This window comes from Elaeis guineensis, chromosome 13 (assembly GCF_000442705.2).
Source record: "Elaeis guineensis isolate ETL-2024a chromosome 13, EG11, whole genome shotgun sequence".
In the NCBI taxonomy this organism is placed as follows: Eukaryota; Viridiplantae; Streptophyta; class Magnoliopsida; order Arecales; family Arecaceae; genus Elaeis; species Elaeis guineensis.
The window spans coordinates 49,390,221-49,411,141 of NC_026005.2; the positions used below are offsets into that span (position 1 = coordinate 49,390,221).

Here is a 20,921-nt window from a genome sequence, read left to right on the forward strand (position 1 = left end):
CAATGTTATAAAATATTTTCATTTCAAATACATTATGACAGATTTTTTTTACTAATTAATTTTTTGTAACAATTTAATCATCTTCTTTTTCTAAAGCCCTTTAAAAATAGATAATTTATAACTAATTTTATTTATGCTATAATTAATAAGTAATAATATTTAATATACAATATTTTTTAATACTTTATATTATATATTTTATTTAAGTTAGATTGATGATCTAAATCTTTAGTTAAATCGATCTCTATGAAAGTTTTTAGTAATTACGTTATAAACTATTACCTGATTTTTATACATTACTTTCAATATTGATAGTACATTTTGTAGTAAAAATTAATTTTCTCTCAAATTGTTAAACTATTTTAACTCATATAACTTATTCGTTAAATAGATTGGATTAAATTAAGTTAAAAATAAATATTTGATCCATAAAAAAATTCTAGCTAAATATAAAATATGTAATCAATTTTATTAGAATTGAATCTCGATTGGGCATATGAATTTCAATAATTTAATATATTTAAAAAATCTATCACATTTTTTATCAAAATCATGTGGTATTATCAAGTTTCCAATTAAAATCAAGTGGCATTTCAAGAGAGTTACTAATATGTCAAGATCTTGATAACTAATAATGATGATTGAGTTTTACCATTATAAATCAAGATTTTTGTGAGTGTTAGTGCTTCCTCACTATATTTTGGCCATACATGAATATGTTATTTATGAGAAAATCTTAATGTAGTTAGTAATATATTGAGTTTTTAACAATTAACAATAACGACTAACTTTGGCCCTCATAAATAGGATACTTTCAGAATAAATTTTATATTTTTAGTGACATCTGATTATAAATAATATATTTTTTATGAGAACATAGATTCATTCATCACTAGCATATTGGTATAAAATTGGCACTAATACTTTCATTCAAAAAAATAATATTTATGATGGAAAAATTTAATATTTATGATGATATTTCAAGATAGTCACTAATATATTAAGACCTTGACGACTAATAATGATGACTGAGTTTTATCGTCATAAATAAAATTTTTTGTAAGGGTGTTAGTGCTCTCTTACTATATTTTGGTCATAAATGAATATATTTTTTATAGTGACTATTAGTTTTAAACACTAAAACCGAATGAAAACATCTTGGCAACACATGTAACTCTAGATCCCCAGCCAAGACATTCATCATAGATGGCATAAAACTACCTGAACTACTCATATCAAAGTATTTGTGCATATGAACTAGGAGTCTAAAACTTGTAGATGGGGTTAATTCAAATCCTTCATCGTATTGTTCATCTATATGGATTATTCTTACATATTGCATTTTAATGTCCTTAAGTAACAACATGGTTTCTTGAAGTATTGTTCTAATGAGCTTTTTCTTTCTTGTTTTTTATTTGATCTGATGTCATGTTTTTTTCTATTAGCTTGTGAGCAGGATTTCATTCGATAGTGTTATGAAAATATTGAAGACCTTTTATAAGCAACAACTCACACCTTTAGATTAATTTATGATGCTAGATTATTGAAGGTTGAGATATAAAAACAAATTGAGTGCTCGTAACTTGTCAATTTTTTATTAAAAAATATCTAAAAATATCTTGCATGTAAGTAAAATTGTGAGCTAATATACATAGCATGTTATATCTTTGATATTGAGTGTTAGTACGATATGTCAAGACTGACCTACATGGGCACAATTTTCAACGGTCACCTCATCTTGTAGGTTATTTACATGCACCCTTCTGAAAAAGAGATTATTTTATTTGGAAAAATGGGACTTACTTGTATGCTGTACTATTTAGAAGAAGCATAATGCATGTAACTTCAATAGTAGGAGATCATCTATCACTATTTGGCAAAAGCTATAATTTGTGCTATGTGGGAAGCTTGTGTTGATGATATCTTCATGGCATATACCACCAAGCCTTCCTTTGGATAGCACATACCCTGCCACTTGTGCGGAGAAGTAGGGTTCAATTTTGAAGAGTAACAGCCCTTGCTTTGAACCCCAAAAATATAAATTCATTGTTCAAAAAGTAGTGGCTTGATTTGCCTGGGAGTTGGACTTCGATCTAGATGGGGATGGTGTAGTTATAGCATAGAGGATGGGGAACGTTGCCTCCCACATCTCAAAAAAGATATTTTAATTGTATATTTCTCCAATATTTTTCAGAGATGGAAGTGAGATCCTTTCGCACCTCCATGATCTTCTATTAGAGGTTACCCTGCTATGAGGTTGTGGGCTGCCTTTCAAATTATATTGGGCTAATAAATAATTTAGTTTTTGCACTCACCATGATGGCCCATTTTCACAAGTTTGGTGTCTCCACCAAACATTCAAGTTATTCTCTCTTTTCTTTTATCTCATTAAGTTAATCTTATAAATTTATGATATTTGAGTTAAATTTTAATTTTCATTAGTATTGTAAGAGAACAGACATAGTCATGAGCATAAGGTCTTTCTTGAATGCCCCTTCAAACTTATCTGACAAATGAGGACATCAATTGACTGAAATATAAACAAAAGCTTTGGTGGCTAAAAAGATGATGATGAATACGATAGAGCTCCTATATTTCGTATGGGCATGAAGCTGTTTGAGCAATTACTCAACACTTATATCAAGTTTAAGTATTATGTTGTGAATGAAGTAGTGTCTGATCTCTGTACATCTATCACATTTAGTGAGTAATATATATAAATGTGGCAGGTTCATTTATCCTATGATGACAAACTAAGCAAAGGGAATTGACTTATATGAAAGTAAAAGATCATTGCAATGGGCATGTTTCCAAATCTTAACACAACGCTTCTTAATTTTTTTCAGAATTTCCTTATATCTCCTTATCTTTTTTCAAGTAGACTTTCTAAAAGTCTCACACTTTTCTTAATTTTCTACTAGAATATATTGAAATAGATGAAAGAGGAATGCCCACAAACAAACATGTAACTGCCAAATGTTTTAAAATTTTACCTTCACATATACAACTAAAATACTTCAGTCTATTCAAAATTCTATAAGGCAAGGCCTACATATAACAAATCTAACTTCACAAAGAAATATATTATCAAATACATATTTTACCAAACTTTGCACACTCATTTCAAGCCTGATTCCAATTTATTTGTTGATAGGGACAATCACATAGCTCCTTCCTCAGTGATAAAACCGAGAGGTGTAATTGAACCCACAAACCACTTTCTATATATATAAGACATGGGCAAATAAACCATCTGATAGTGACACCATATTCATCCCGTGAAGCAAGAAAAATTAACATGGCAAACCTTGAAGCATTCAAAAATTAAACAAATTAGCATTTAATATCGCACTAAAGAATAGTTCCAATCCAGATTTGCCATCTCGATACTAGATCTCGTACCAGTACCATCATATTATAGTATCAGTATATGATTTGGTATGGTACAAGATAATGTGCCCAGTGTTAGTACGATTTGAGATATTCTATCGATATGATATGGTACGTCCCGTAGTGGATGGTATGGGATAGTATAGCAGATCATGGTTCTAATACAAGGATTATAATTAAATTCTTGGACAGTAATAATAAGAGGCATGCCATCCAATATGAATACTCTTGACCAGTAATAACAAGATGCATGTTGTCCATTATGAATACTCTTGCCTTTATTATCTAAGGTAATATACCTCATTTTTTTTAATTAACTAGGAAAGAGAATATTATGAATGCAAACTCAACTAAGCCCTAAACCCAAACAAGCTGGGATCGGCTTTATGAATCCTTATCCATCATTCCGCTCTATTTAGGACCACACTTTAAATACCGACAATTATTTCAGCGCAAGGACGTCAGAGATTACTCCTTATAACTGACAACCACAAGCTACTATTTAGATGGATAAAAGAATCAGATTTATTATAGAGAGCCAAAATTTTCTCCATGATGTTATGGTTATCGCACCACCATGGTCTAGAATCCAAGTTCATGCTTTTTGCATTGCCCTATCTCCATCATCAATTTCTTCACCTTGCAATCTCAATGTAACATATATCAAGGCTGAACCAAACATGATGCCGTGGCCTTCTATATGCAAACTCCAGCCACCATTTTTATTCTATAATATAATTCATTAAGTGCTCAATATATTAAAGTGTTGAGATTAATGTGCTGGAAAATTAACCGTTGTTTCGAATTTGTATTGCTAGAATTTATGTTGAGTTATTTTAGTTTTTGTTATCTTGTTAGTATATGTGTCAAATCAGTCAAAGTTATATTAAACGAAGAGTTTTAGATAAGTGATAAGGTGTATGCCAAAAATAGATGTAGAACTCATCTACAAAAGAGTTCAAATGTATCTAGAGTCTGTGTGAAAAAAAATTCAGATTTAAGAGTTAAAAAAAATTATTCAAAATACTTAATTTTTTTAAAAATATTTTGACCTAATTCTGCTCACAAAATCGTACAAATACTTGAGTTTTATCACATACATCAGCTGAGTTTCAGCCAATAGGAGTACTATCAGAGCTTCTAACTGGAAGGGGCCTGATTTGGTACAAGAAAAGAGATGGCTAAAGGTGGAGGATAAATTGTTAATTGGAGTAGTGTCCAGTCACTAATATTTGAAGGAGAAAATTATGACTTTTGGTGTATTAAGATGCAAACTTTGTTGACTTCATTATATTTATGGAAGATGGTGACAGAGTTTGAAGAGCAAGAAGATGACAATATAACTGTAGCATAGATAAAAGATTGCAAAAAGAAGAAAAGTATGGATGATGCAGCCCTTGGGTTGATACAAAGAAGATTAACTGACTCCATCTTTTCAAGAATTATGAGAACAAAAATTGCAAAAGAAATACAGGCAATTTTGCAAGTAGAGTATCAAGGAGATGAAAGATGAGGTTTGTCGAAAGTATGCATCTTAGAAGAGAGTTTGAAAATATGAAGATGAAGGTGAGTAAAACAATTGACGAGCATTTTGGAAGATTCATTGAAAAGGTGAATCAAATGAAGAGTTTTGGTAAAGAAGTCCCCAACAAGAAGATTGTAGAGAAAATTTTGGATAGCTTGTCAGAGAGATTCAATCTGATGGTGGCTATTATAGAAGAGATTAAGGACATTTCAATGTTGAGTGTCTAAGAGTTGATAGGATTGTTGAAAATATATGAGAAGAGGTTGAACTGGCACTCGAAAAAATTTGTTAAGAGTGCATTTTAGTCCAAGCTCATGTCATCATCAATGAATGAAGATAAAGGATCTATGAGTGGTCTAAGGCAGAATTTCAATGGTGGTGGACATGGCAGAGGAAGAGGTCAAAACTTTAGAGGAGGAAGAGTCAGCTATCGAGGAAGAGGAAGCAACAATAACAAACCAAGTGAAGAGAACTCTTTACGGAAGTATTTTTATTGTGACAAATCAGACTATGCTGTGAAGGATTGCTGGAATAAAGAAAAACTTCAATATTTTAAGTATAAGAAGTTTGGACATATGCAAAAAGATTGTAAGACGAACATAAAACAGCAAGCAAACTTTATGAAAGAAAAAGAAAGTAGAGAAAAAAAGAATGATGTGTGGTACTTGGACAGCGGTTGTAGCAACCACATGACACTAGAGAAGGAGATCTTTCTTGACATGGACAACTTCATTTCGAAGGTGAAGATGGACAATGGAGTAGTAGTTGAAGTTAAAGGGAAAGGTAGTATTGGAGTTCAAATGAGGAAGGAAAGAAAGATGATTCATGATGTTTTGTTCATGTTCGAATTGGGTCAGAACCTACTAAGTCTTGGATAGCTTTTGGAGCACTAATATTCACTCATTTTTGAAGGTCATGGATGTGCTATCTATGATAAAACAAACAAGAAAGTGATGGAGATCAAGATGGGACAGCAAAAGAGCTTTCTATTGACTTTTCAATATGCAAACGAAATTGCTATTAGAGCTGATTTGGTTGATGAGAGCAAGTTATGGCATCAAAGGTATGGGCATTTGAATTTTCAGAATTTGAAATTACTTCAATAGCAAAATTAGATGTATGCAATGCTAGGTTTCTAAGAGAAAAAAGGTGTTTGTGAAGGATGTACACATAGAAAGCATCATCATCAACCATTTTTTGAAGGAGTTGCATGGAGTTCTAAGGAAGTGCTTGAGTTGGTGCATACGGATGTGTGTGGACCCATGAAGACACCATCGAACTCATAAAATTTGTATTTCATTCTTTTCATTAATGATTATAGCCAAATGACATGGGTGTACTTCATGAGGCAAATGTCTGAAGTTTTCAGCATATTTAGAAAATTTAAGGCACTTATGGAGAAGCAATGTGGTTGTAGCATCAAAGTCTTGAGGAGTGATCAAGGGAAGGAGCATACTTCCAATAAATTTCTAAAATTTTGTGAAGAAGGTGTTGAAAGGCAGCTCACCGTGGGTTATACACCATAATAAAATGGTGTATTTCAGAGGAAGAATCAAACCGTGATGGAAATGGTCAAGTCTATGTTGTTCGTGAAAGAAATTCCAACAAATTTTTAGGTGGAGGCTGTTTATACAGCTATGTATTTGATAAATAGGAGTCCTACTTCAGCTTTGAAGAATCAAATACTATGTGAAGTATGGAGTGGATGGAAGCCTATTGTTAAACATCTTAGAGTGTTTGATTGTTTGTGTTATGCGTATATTCTAAAGGAGAAGAGGCACAAGTTGGAGGTGTTGGGAAATGTGTCCCAAAAAGCCAATCGTCAAGCTGTTGACGGTTGAGCAACCAAGTATTGTAATTGATTTGTTAATAAATAAAATATATTTGGCATCTTCATCATAAGCTTTCATCTTCTAATGAACTCCGTTGTTATGATGAAGTCCTTAGGACTATTTAAGTTCGATAAAGAGAGGATTTATCGATTAGTCCTTAAAACTGTTCACGACCAAATGATAAGCTGTTAATAAGGACGACAGCTTCTATCGAGCATAGGTCACTATAGGCCATATGGGTTGGTTGTCCTATTAACCAAAGAGTGTGGAGACATTGGTATGGCATACAAGTGAGATGTAAGGGTACATCATCATTGAACGTGACCAACTCCAGAGTATTCTGCTGTCGAGAATATCTTTGATGGGATATAGGTATAAGTGTCCCTTAGATTTGAGATCGCCTCAGTGACTTGCAAGCAACTCACTGTGCTTTGGTACTGGACTAATTGAATTTCTAATTTAGGGACGAAAGACTTCTGGGCATAGTCAAGTACTTGCGAAGTCAGAGTGTGATCGAGATGGGATTGACCACTCCAAGAGTTGGAGAAGAATGAGTCACTGTATTTCAATTTAGCAAAATCTTGGCCAGGGTAATCCATCAGATGGATTTGATATTTTGAAATACAATATGGACAACCTGATCAAAGTTGACAGTTGAACTCTGGGGTGTTCTATGATCATTTTGGTCAAGGGGATGAATTATATGAAAACTATATCCGTATGGGTTCTAAGGATGTTGTTCTACACATTCGACCTATCCGATCGTCGGGTATCATTGCTAGATGGTCACTTCGATTGGTACAGGAATTTATTTCTGTGCTACCGGCTTAGGTTTGAACCTATGAGGTCACACACATTAGAGTTCATGATCCGATCGGATGGTTGATCAATGATTAAGAATCATTCTAGGGTTAAATGATCAATACGATTGACATTTAACCCAGTGCAAGTATTGCAGGAGGATCGATTAGCAATTCGATTGCTAATTGGCTTAATTTGATTAAGCCAATGGGCTGAGATTAAGTCTAATTAAATATGATTTAATTAGATTTATTTTGAGCTTGATTGGATCAAGTCCAATTGATTTATTGGATAAGCCAAGTGCAAGGAAAAACTAGTCCTAGTTCAACTAGGACTTGGGTCAATCTAATTTCTAATTTGATTAGAAAATTAAATCAGATTTAAATCTAATTTAATCTGATTAAATTAGGTTTTTAATTGAGTTAAGACCTATTTTAATTAGGTTGATCTAATTTTGGTTTGATTTGATTTGGAAAACCAAATTAAAACAAGTCATAAGATAGAATCCTAGTAAGACTAGGATTCCACCTTGCGCCACATAAGCCTTCCCCACGCCCTATCTCTTATTCAACGCCAATCTCTACTTATTTTATGCGACAAAAGCCCTCTCCCAGGTCTCTCCCACGTTCATAAAAGGTTTTCTCTCTTCTTTCTTACATGGAAGGTGGTTTGGATCAAATCAAAAAGGAATAAGTTTGGATTTCGAATTCTATGAGATAGAGTTTTAAAAATCCAAAACTCTTTCAAATTTGCATCGAATTTATCTAAATTTTTTTTGGAATTTTTGTGGCTTTTAGGGTACACATTGTACACCCTTTTCTGGTGATCTATGTACGAAAATATGGAGGAGATGCTCAAGAGTTGGGCACCCCTTAACTTGCCATGTTTGGATAAGCCTTGACTAGGTATTTGATCTAGACAAGGGCTCTATCATATCTCTCTGTATAAAATGAGTTTCTTATTAAAATTTTAGGAGAAGATATAGATTTGAGAGACCTTTGTTCCATACAAAAATCAGAGATAAAGACCTTTGGGTCGTGGAGATATAAAAGATGCAAGTTAGGGTGTCTAGAGAGAAAAACGTGAAGAAGAAGAGGGTCTTCTTCTCGGGTTTTTTATTTTCATATCTTTCCTCCCTCCATCTTGAGTTTTCTGAGAGCATCTCAGATTTGAAACTCCTTCTTTTACTTTTCATCTTTAGAAGAATCTAAATCAAGAAGAAGGAGGCATCTGATCAACCATCAAAGAAGGATCAGCGCAGTACTAGCATACTGTGCTGATTTCCTGAAGCAGGACTTCTGATCGAGATTCGTGGGCTCGTGTGGACGACTCCTAGAGGCCGGATGTGTGTGCGGCTTGCAACATCATCCTTAAGCCCGGATCAGCGAGGTTAGAGCGTCTAACTTGCAAGGTGATAGATCTGATCTATTGTTTAATACATACATTAGATGTGGTATAGAAACATGTTGATATGATCAACATGTAGTTCATGCTATATTTATATATTTTAATTTTTGATTTAATACTATATAATAATCATATAATAGGATCTTAGATCTAGAGATTCTCTGATTTTAAAAAATAAATTTTGATTTATTTTAGTCTTCCGCTGTATGATCTTGAAAAAGTTTCAAGATCTAACCCTGAAACCTTAGATCTGGTTCCTACAATTGGTATCAGAGCCTAGGTTCTTTATTACATGATTATTTATACATGCTTAGATTATTTTTTAGATTAGATTTAATTTATAATCTGATTATTAAATCTGAAATTAAAATTTTAGATCAATCACAAACTGCAAGGTTGTCCTGCTGTAAGGTTTACCCTTTATAGTGCAAAGGTTGTCCTAGTTTGTGTAGATCTACTTTAATCATAAATTTGTTAGATATGATCTAGATTAAATTTATGATTTATTAGATTTAAAAAAATTTTAAATCTGAAATAAAATCTCTTTGTTAATAATTTTTATGCAAAGAAATTGTTTAAAGTTGAAATTATTTCAATTACATGAACCTGTTTAGATTAGATCTAAAGTAGTTTCATGTTTATTTCACTTGTATCTTGATTATGAATCAAACATACAATATGGTTGGTAGAATCATATTGTAAAATTATTTTACAAATATGAAAATTATTTTTTGAAAAGCCGAACCCAACCCTCAGCCCAAAACTTAATTAAGAATTAAGAAGTTGTTTGATTAGGTTCTAGGATTGTGAATTGAAGAACCTAAGACACAAATCATAACATATTGGGTTAATGGGTTAGTGAGAATTAGGTCCATTAATTGGGTTAGACCAATGGTAAGATTAAAGATGGACTTAATTAGAGAATTGACTAAATCTAATCAATTGTTGTCTTAGATTAGGTCAAAGATTCTCTAGATCAATTACAATAGTTGTAGTTGGTCAAGTCCATGTCTTTAACGAGAACCAAATGGACTTGATTCTTGGCTAAGTAGTCTAGCATGAACTGTTAGGTTGATCTAATCAAAACTAATTAAACCAGTTGGTGTCTAAGGTAAATCAGACCGGTGGTTTTTAATTGGGAGCCCGCTTACCTGGCCATTTCTGATGGTGTCTAAGGCAAGCTTTGGCAGACCCTCTCACCGATCGAACTTACCTGGCCTCTTGATGAAATTATGTTTTGATCGGATCACTTGACTATTCGAGCTAACCCATGTCAGCTAGGTAAATCAGTGTGACTGATTTAGGTGCTCCTAGACCAGCCCTTTTAATGGTCTCCCTTAAGCTGACTTGGTGAAGCCAGTGGAGGATCATGATAAGCTGGTTCATCTGACCTCATCCTCTATATTATTTAAATCTTCTAAAATTATTAGGTCCTTAAAATGATAAAGTTATGGAGATAACTGAGTCATAGCCTCCCATTAAGGTGTTTGATAATGAGTCCATTAACTCAATAATCATTGCAGACCCAAAGGCCTGGTGCTTGTTGACTAATGGAATTATCACTCATCATATGACGACTTGAAAGTGTCTCTCTAATGGTGGTTAGGTGAGCCAACCAAAGTTGGGCTTAATCATTCGTTGGTTAGATACACCAAGTATAATCATGTTAATGGTTGGACCTAACTGGATCCTTACAGTGGAGGCCAAAGCCTACTGATTAGGTTTCTAGGGCAAAATTAAAATTACTAGAAATTATTTAGAAAAATAATTGGTTATGAACCTACCCTTAGATGTACATGGGTTGGCCAACCAAAGTTGAGCTTGTGTGCAATCTAAGTGGATTCTAGTACCCACTAAGGAATTAGGGTAATTCCTCGAATTGGAGGTAGAGGCTACCAATTCGAATAAAATAGTGGGAGAAACTTTTTGATTAAAGTCCAAATCTTTAGGTTTAATGAATCAATTACTAATTAGGTTATGGTTCTCCTTTGTGTAAATATGGCCACTTCCCTATCGCTCCGATCATTGTTAGACAATGATAAGTTGGTGGGACCCAACTTCGGTAGCTGGTACTGAAAGTTGAAGATAGTCCTGGAGCATGAATGGATCCTATATGTGATAATGGATCCTGCACCTGAGGAGCCAGCTGCCAATGCACGTGGAACAGTCAGAGACACTTACCAGAAGTGGCTCAGTGACCGGACCATGGTGCGCTGTATCATGCTGGCTGTCATGAGCGACGAGTTCAGTCGCAGATTCGAGACGGCTCAGCCAAAGGACATGCTTCAAGTGTTGGAGGATGCCTTTGGCACACCCGATGACGTAGAGAGGCACAAGACTAGTTATGCCATCTTCAACGCCAAAATACGGGATGGTGCCTCAGTCACTGATCATGTATTATACATGATCGAGTTGATGGAACGATTGAGCAAGCTCGGCTTTCCCTTGCATGAGCAGCTTGGGAAAGATGCAATACTGAACTCGTTGCCCAAGTCTTATCTCCCATTCCTCACTCATTATACAATGACAAAGCCTGAAGAGAACACAAAGCTTGAAGAGAACTACCATGGGTTACTGGGGTTGCTTCAGAACTTTGAGAAGGATCACCAACTCCTCAAGGAGTCGATGAACTTAGTGGGAGGTTCGTCTTCTGGTTCTCGACCTTTTGAGAAAGGGAAGAAGAACAAGAAGAAGAAAGTCAAGAAGGTGCAAGTTTAGGCTGGGACATCTGTGCAGAGCCAGACCAAATAGATCAAGCCTGATAAGAGTCTATTCTACTGGCAAGCACCCTAGATTAGATAGTGTGTCAGATATCTACTTTTGGCACTGTAGGCTAGGTCATATAAACAAGAACAGAATAAACAGGTTGACTCAAGAGAGAATCTTCGAAGTCAGTGATTGTGAATCACTTCTAACCTGTGAGTCCTGTCTTCTTGGTAAAATGACTAAGTCACCTTTTACTGAAAAAGGTGAGAGAGCTACTGAGCTCTTGGGCCTAGTACATACTGATGTTTGCAGGCCCATGAGCACCAGTGCTAGAGGTGGATATTTCTACTTCATAACTTTCACGGATGATCTATCCCGATATGGATATATCTATCTGATGAAACATAAGTCGGATTCATTTGAAATGTTCAAACGATTCCGAAGTGAAGTAGAAAAATAAACTGGGAAGAGTATTAAAACTCTTCAATCTGATCGAGGAGGAGAATACCTTTCTAGTGAATTTCTCACATATCTAGGAGAGAATGGGATTCTCTCCCAATGGATTCCTCCAGAAACACCACAGCATAATGGTGTGTTTGAAAGGAGGAATCAGACTCTGTTAGACATGGTCCGATCCATGATGGGTTTTGCTAGCTTGCCGATATCCTTCTGGGGATATACACTTGAATCGACCAGTTATCTGTTAAATAAGGTTCTAAGTAAGTCTGTAATTAAGACTCCATATGAGATATGGACGGAACGTAAGCCAGCACTTTCACACCTTAGGGTCTGGGGGTGCCCGACCTATGTCAAACGATTAGTCACAGACAAACTTGGACCTAGGTCTGACAAATGCTCATTCATAGGGTACCCCAAAGAGACAAAAGAATATTTTTTCTTCCATGCTGATGAACAAAAGGTGTTCGTCAGCCTTAAGGCAATCTTTTTAGAAAAAGAGTTCCTTGGTGAAGGAACCGTTGCCTCTAAGGTTGAACTTGATGAAGTTCAACAGGTAGAAGGACCGACACCAATAGCTGAACCTGAGTTGGATATGATTAGATCAGATCCGGAGCCCAATATACCTGCACCATTAAGGCGATCCGGTAGAGTACCGCGTCAGCCGGACAGATACTATGGTTTCTTGATCCGGGACGGTGATCCCATCGAATTTGATGAGAATAATGAGGATCCGATCACCTATATGGATGCAATGCAGAGACCTAATTTCGAGAAATGGCTTGAAGCCATGAAATCCGAAATGGAGTCCATGAAGATCAACGATGTATGGACATTGGTTGACCCACCTGAAGGGGTTAAACCCATTGGGTGTAAATAGGTCTTCAAAAGGAAGAGGGGCGCAGACAGAAAGGTGGAGACCTATAAAGCCCGTCTGGTCGTCAAGGGGTATCGTCAACGTTATGGTATTGACTATGATGAGACATTTTCTCCTGTGGCAATACTCAAATCCATTCGGATAATACTTGCAATAGCTGCCCATCTGGATTATGAGATCTGGCAGATGGATGTAAAGATATTTTTTCTGAATGGAGAGCTGACTGAAGAGGTGTATATGATACAACCTGAGGGGTTTACATCCACAGATGAGTCCAAGATGTGCAAGCTTCAGAGATCCATTTATGGACTGAAGCAAGCTTCTCGGAGTTGGAACATACGTTTTGATAAGGTGATCAAAACGTATGGCTTCATTAAGAATGGAGAAGAGCCCTGCATCTGTAAATAGGCAAATGGTCCAGTTGTGGTATTCCTTATCTTATACGTGGATGACATTCTCTTAATCGGGATTGACATCCCCATACTACAGGGAATAAAAGTTTGGTTGTCATCATAGTTCTCCATGAAGGACTTGGGTGAAGCATCCTACATCCTAGGGATGAAGATCTATAGGGATAGATATAAAAGAATGCTTGGGTTATCCCAGTCCATGTACATAGACACTGTGCTGAAGAGGTTCAGCATGGAGAATTCCAAGAAGGGCTATCTACCGATAGGCCATGGAATTTCTCTCTCTAAAAAAGATTGTCCGACAACTCTTGAAGAGAGAGAGCGTATGAGTAGAGTCCCATATGCTTCAGCCGTGGGATCTATCATGTACGTCATGACATGTACAAGACCAGATGTGGCATACTCACTAGGAGTAGTGAGTAGATATCAATCTAATCCTGAAGAAAATCACTGAAAAGTGGTTAAAGCCATCCTTAAGTATTTGAGAAATACTAAGGACAAATGGTTGGTTTATGGCGAGTCAGATCTGAAACTTGAAGGGTTCACAGACTCCAGCTTCCAATCTGACCATGATGACAGCAGGAGCGTGTCGGGTTATATCTTTACTCTGAATGGTGGAGCCATCTGCTGGAAGAGTTCCAAGCAGCATACTGTGGCAGACTCTGTTTGTGAAGTGGAGTACATCGCAGCATCGGATGCCGCGAAGGAAGCTGTGTGGCTGAGAAAATTCATCAACGAGCTCGGAGTAGCACCCTCCCTCGTTGGTCTGGTCCTGCTCTACTGCGACAGCATTGGTGCCATAGCTCAGGCGAAGGAACCCAAAGCACATCAACGGACGAAGCACATCTTGTGCCGCTTCCACCTGGTCCGAAAGATCGTGGATCGAGGTGACGTCGACCTTCAGAAGATCGACGAAAAGGAGAACCTAGCCGACCCCTTCACTAAAGCCCTGGCGATAAAGGAGTTCGACAACCACAAGTCGAAGATGGGTATTAGATACTGTGCCGAGTGGCTTTAGGACAAGTGGGAGTTGTTGGCAAATGTGTCCCAAAAAGCTAATCGTCAAGCTATTGACGGTTGAGCAACCAAGTATTGTAATTGATTTGTTAATAAATAAAATATATTTGGCATCTTCATCATAAGCTTTCATCTTCTAATGAACTCTGTTGTTATGATGAAGTCCTTAGGACTATTTAAGTTCGATAAAGAGAGGATTTATCGATTAGTCCTTAAAACTGTTCACGACCAAATGATAAGCTGTTAATAAGGACGACAGCTTCTATCGAGCATAGGTCGCTATAGGCCATATGGGTTGGTTGTCCTCTTAACCAAAGAGTGTGGAGACACTGGTATGGCATACAGGTGAGATGTAAGGATATATCATCATTGAACGTGACCAACTCCAGAGTATTCTGCTGTTGAGAATGTCTCTGATGGGATATAGGTATAAGTGTCCCTTAGACTTGAGATCGCCTCAGTGACTTGCAAGCAACTCACTGTGCTTTGGTACTGGACTAACTGAATTTCTAATTTAGGGACGAAAGGCTTCTGGACACAGTCATGTACTTACGAAGTCAGAGTGTGATCGAGATGGGATTGACCACTCCAAGAGTTGGAGAAGAATGAGTCACTGTATTTCAATTTAGCAAAATCTTGGCCAGGATAATCCATCAGATGGATTTGATATTTTGAAATACAATATGGACAACCTGATCAAAGTTGACAGTTGAACTCTGGGGTGTCCTATGATCATTTTGGTCAAGGGGATGAATTATATGAAAACTATATCCACATGGGTTCTAAGGATGTTGTTCTACATATTCGACCTATCCGATCATCGGGTACCATTGCTAGATGGTCACTTCGATTGGTACAGAAATTTATTTCTGTGCTACCGGCTTAGGTTCGAACCTATGAGGTCACACACATTAGAGTTCATGATCCGATCGGATGGTTGATCAACGATTAAGAATCGTTCTAGGGTTAAATGATCAATACGATTGACATTTAACCCAGTGCAAGTATTGTAGGAGGATCGATTAGCAATTCGATTGCTAATTAGCTTAATTTGATTAAGCCAATGGGCTGAGATTAAGTCTAATTAAATATGATTTAATTAAATTTATTTTGGACTTGATTGGATCAAGTCCAATTGGTTTATTGGATAAGCCAAGTGCAAGGAAAAACTAGTCCTAGTTCAACTAGGACTTGGGTCAATCTAATTTTTAATTTGATTAGAAAATTAAATCAGATTTAAATCTAGTTTAATCTGATTAAATTAGATTTTTAATTGGGTTAAGACCTATTTTAATTAGGTTGATCTAATTTTGGTTTGATTTGGTTTGGGAAACCAAATTAAAACAAGTCATAAGATAGAATCCTAGTAAGACTAGGATTCCACCTTGCGCCACATAAGCCTTCCCCACGCCCTCTCTCTTATTCAACGCCAATCTCCACTTATTTTGTGCGACAAAAGCCCTCTCCCAGGTCTCTCCCATGTTCACAAAAGGTTTCCTCTCTTCTTTCTTACATGGAAGGTGGTTTGGATCAAATCAAAAAGGAATAAGTTTGGATTTCGAATTCTATGAGATAGAGTTTTAGAAATCCAAAACTCTTTGAATTTTGCACCGAATTTATCCAATTTTTTTTTGGAATTTTTATGGATTTTAGGATACACATTATGTACCCTTTTCTGGTGATCTATGCATGAAAATATGGAGGAGGTGCTCAAGAGTTGGGCGCCCCTTAACTTGCCATGTTTGGATAAGCCTTGACTAGGTATTTGATCTAGACAAGGACTCTATCATATCTCTCTGTATAAAATGAGTTTCAAATTAAAATTTTAAGAGAAGATAGATATTTGAGAGACCTTTATGCCATCCAAAAATTAGAGAGAAATACTTTTGGGTCGTAGAGATATAAAAGATGAAAGTTAGGGTGTCTAGAGAGAAAAACGTGAAGAAGAAGAGGGTCTTCTTCTAGAATTTTTTGTTTTCATATCTTTTCTCCCTCCATCTTGAGTTTCCTGAGAGCATCTCAGATTTGAATCTCCTTCTTTTACTTTCCATCTTTGAAAGAGTCCAAATCAAGAAGAAGGAGGCACCTGATCAACCATCAAAGAAGGATCAGCGCAGTACTAGCATACTGTGCTGATTTCCTGAAGCAGGATTCTGATCGAGATTCGTGAGCTCGTGTGGATGACTCCTAGAGGCCGGATGCGTGTGCGGCTTGCAACATCATCCTTAAGCCCAGATCAGCGAGGTTAGACGTCTAACTTGCAAGGTAATAGATCTGATCTATTGTTTAATACATACATTAGATGTGGTATAGAAACATGTTGATATGATCAACATGTAGTTTATGCTATATTTATATATTTTAATTTTTAATTTAATACTATGTAATAATCATGTAATAGAATCTTAGATCTAGAGATTCTCTGATTTTAGAAAATAAATTTTGATTTATTTTAGTCTTCCGCTGTATGATCTTGAAAAAGTTTCAAGATCTAATCCTGAAACCCTAGATCTGGTTTCTACAGGAGGAAACAAGCAAGAAGTATATTTTTCTTGGTTATAGCATAGTATCAAAAGGCTAAAGGCTGTATAATTTGAAAATCAGCAAAGTCATTATGAGCAAAGATGTTATCTTTGATGAGAAGGCGAAATGAAACTGGGAGGAAGTCAAGATTTAAGGTACAACTATTCCAATAGTTGATTTGAAGTAAAAATCAATTATAGTAGTTGAGAGTGATGATGAAGATGATTATCCAGATCCAAGAGAAGGTGCATCATCAAGCCCACTATCTTCTTCAAAGAAAATGAGGAGTGTGAGTAATATTTATACTAGTTGCAATTTTTATATTATTGAATCTAAAAATTTTGATAAAGCAATCGAAGAAGAAGCATGGAAGAGAGCTATACAAGAGGAAATTAAAATGATTGAAAAGAACAAGATATGGCAGCTGGTTAAGAGGCCAAAAGAGAAGAATGTAATAAGTGTGAAATAGATTTACAAGATGAAGCACCATCTAGATGGATCGGTGAACAAGAACAAAGCAAGGCTGGTTACTAAAGGCTATTTTCAGCAGTCCAGAGTTGATTTTAATAAAACTTTTGCTCTTGTTGTATGCTTGGACATAGTTAGAGCACTCATTTCACTTGTAGCTAAAAAAAGATGAATGTTGTATCAACTTGATGTTAAGTCAACCTTCCTAAATGAAGAGTTGAAAAAAGAGGGTTATGTTGAGCAATCATAGAGATTTATTATTGAAGGGCAAGAAGACAAGGTGTATTTGTTGAAGAAGATATTATATGGGCTGAAGCAAGCTCTAAGAGCTAGGTATAGCCAAATTGATAGCTACTTCGTTGAGTAAGATTTTGAAAAAAGCAAAAGTGAGCCTATTTTGTATGTGAAGAATGAAGAAAAGGGTGATTTTCTTGTTGTTGCTCTTTATATTAATGATTTGGTGATTACAGAAAGTAATGTGAAGTTGATTGAAAGATTTAAGGATGAGATGATAAGGAGATATGAGATAAATGATATGGGGTTATTACACTATTTTTTTAGTATTAAAATTTATCAAGATGATACTGGTATGTTTATTTATCAAAAGAAGCTTGCTGAAAATATATTGAAGAAATTCAGAATGCTTAGTTGTATGGTAGTTGACACTCCTTTGATTGGAATGAGAAGCTTATAAAGGATGATGGAGAAACTAAGGTGGATAAAACTTTCTATAAAAGTTTGGCGAATAATTTGCTTTATTTGACTGCTAGTAAACTTGATATCATATATGCTACAAGTATTCTTTCAAGATTTATGCATTCTCCATGTCACGGCCCAAATCTAGGATATAACACGACCATGCTACCGAAGGATGGGGCACACAATAACACAAAGTGAATCAATCATAATCAGCTAAAATTCATCAAATAAAAGATTCAATTTCATTATTCATCAAATAATTAATCCAAAATTGGTTCAAATTATCTAAATCCAAAGGCAAGTACCAACCCAAATCTCAATATTCATAAATAAATAACTATAAATCCATGATCATAAAATAAACTAAACTTTTGCTACCAAATTTTCAAGCTTATTATACAGATCCATAAGTTTAAATCCTTCAACGGTCCTAATTTTTTTTCTCTATAAAAAAAATATGAGCTAAACTAGTCCAGTAAGTAGAACCGATGCTTTCTTATCGAATCAGGCATAATTTTTTTTTATGATAATATAATATTTAGAAAGTAACAGATATTATAAAAATAAATATTTCATAGAGCATATAATAAAATAAGTTATAAATCAAATCATGCTTGTATAAATCATGATTATTTCGTAAACATGAATTATAAATTATTCTTATCAGATATTCGTATCATGTTTCAAAATATTACTCACAGATATTAATGCTAAGGTCATTATTATACCCATGATAGGGTTATATTTCTTAATCGACAGAGTTCTTATTTCATGTGCCAACTTTATACCTATTGGTGGGGTCATATTTCATGTGGATGCTAGCTCTAGATATCGATCTTTCTGAAGAGATTCGTTCATAGCTATCTGAGAGCCTTTGAAATCTTTACATCTTTTTTTTAAAAACAAACATATACATAGATGAAAAAATCATAAAATTTATACTTCATAACCATGCTATTTTTATAAAACATATTCATAGAATCAATGCTCATAATAAAATATACTTTTCATATTACATATGTTGATCCTTATTTTATAAAAAATATGATTTCATCAACAATAATTTTTGACATAGAAAATATGATTATTTAGAAATATATAAAGAGCATAAGATCCACTTATCTCGTTCATCTTAGATTTTCAGATTTTTTTAAAAGAATCAACTAATCCTATTTAAAATATCAAATCATCATCAATTTTTATTCGATAAATATAATAAGATTAAATCATAAGAAAAGAAGATTGTTGATCGGACGTGTCGGACCATCCAGACACCAGGATAATTTAGGGTCCCCGAGCTGAGGGTTAGATTTAAGCGACTTGACTAAGGAATTATGAAGCATAGATCGGATCAAGATCAAGATCAATCAATAGGATTCATTAATAATAGATTTGAAAGATACTTGATATGGCCAAATAAGATTGACATACAGCACAAATATCAAAGCAACTTTAGGTCATCTTGTTGGAGTCAACATGAGTCCCTAGAAGATGAAGGCATGACTCAGTACAGGATTCATAGATCTTCTTAAAGAGAGAAAGTCAGTCATGAGAGAGAAAGTAGAGAAAGAAAGTGGAGAGAGAATCTTTGTATCCTTCAGAAGAGACAATCATGATTGAGATCATCAGAGATCATATCAAGATAACTCAATATGGATTAACTATGATCAGATACTATAAATTTCGAATAAAGGTTGGATTGGGATCCAACCTACTGTACGAATTTTGAAGCAATTTCAGATCATCTTATTTTCATCTCAAGTTTGTCTTAGGATCCATGATGCAGTTAGAGAGAGAAAAAGAGAGAGTAGAAAGATCTTAGAGAGAGAAAGAGAGAGAGAAGAGAGACACAAGAGAGAAATAGGAGAGAGAAAATCCTTCTCTCTCTTTCTTTCTTTTTTTTTCTTTTTCTTCTTCTTCCTCTTTGTTTTTTCTTTTATTCTTTTCTTGGCTGAACAGGGGAGGGCATTGGGGCTGGTTGTTCGTGGTGGCTGGGGATCGAAAGACCGACGACAGAGCATGGTAGTAGGAGGCCGACAGCAGCAAAGCAAGGGATGACCGACGGCAAAGACCGACCAGGCAAAATCACCAGAAAAATAGGACCAAGCCGTGGCCCTTTTCTTGGTTATTCTTGGGTCCTAACCTACTCATCGGTGGTTGGAGCCCCAGCGTTGGCCATGGATAGGTACAAAGGGGAGGCTGAAACCCTTGACAAGGGATGTCGGTGGTAGAGATGGCTCGAAAGTTTGAAAAAACTCTATTAAAGAATGTATGAAAATAGGGGTTTTTCTTTATGGTTGATTTTTGAAAAATCTGATGGCTGATGGCGGCACCCAAGGCCACGGGAAGAAGGGGAAGAAGAAGAGGAAGAAGGGTCGGTATTTACCTTGGGCTTCAGTAGCTTGTCGGCTCTAATTTCCGACGAGCATGTGTATAGGAGGCCATGGTGTCAACGGGAGAAATCAAGGAGAAAGGAGAGGTAGGAAGGCCAGTGGTCATCGTAGGTGGCTTTGGAGGAGGGAGGGGAGATTTTACAGAGTGGAGGGGAGGTCGAATCCTTCTTGGATTCGACTTTGTCTCCGATGAGGTCGCACGAAAGAAGACTTCCAGCAGGAGTCTTCAACATTTTTTTTCTTTTTATTTTATTTTATTTAGAGCAGGATATCACATTCTCGTGAGAAATTCAGTGCAGGGGTAAAATGATAATTTTAAAACTTTTTCAAAATTATGATTTTACAGTGAAAAAATATTAATTAATCTAATTAATTAACATAAATTTTTCCTACACTAGGATCTAAATATGATATATA

The 20,921-nt window shown here is 35.5% G+C and overlaps 1 pseudogene; it reads right to left on the reverse strand.

Moving 5' to 3' along the window:
• The window catches only part of LOC105033121 (cycloartenol synthase-like), a 115,448-nt pseudogene that overhangs the window by 14,656 nt on the left and 79,871 nt on the right, over positions 1–20,921 (reverse strand).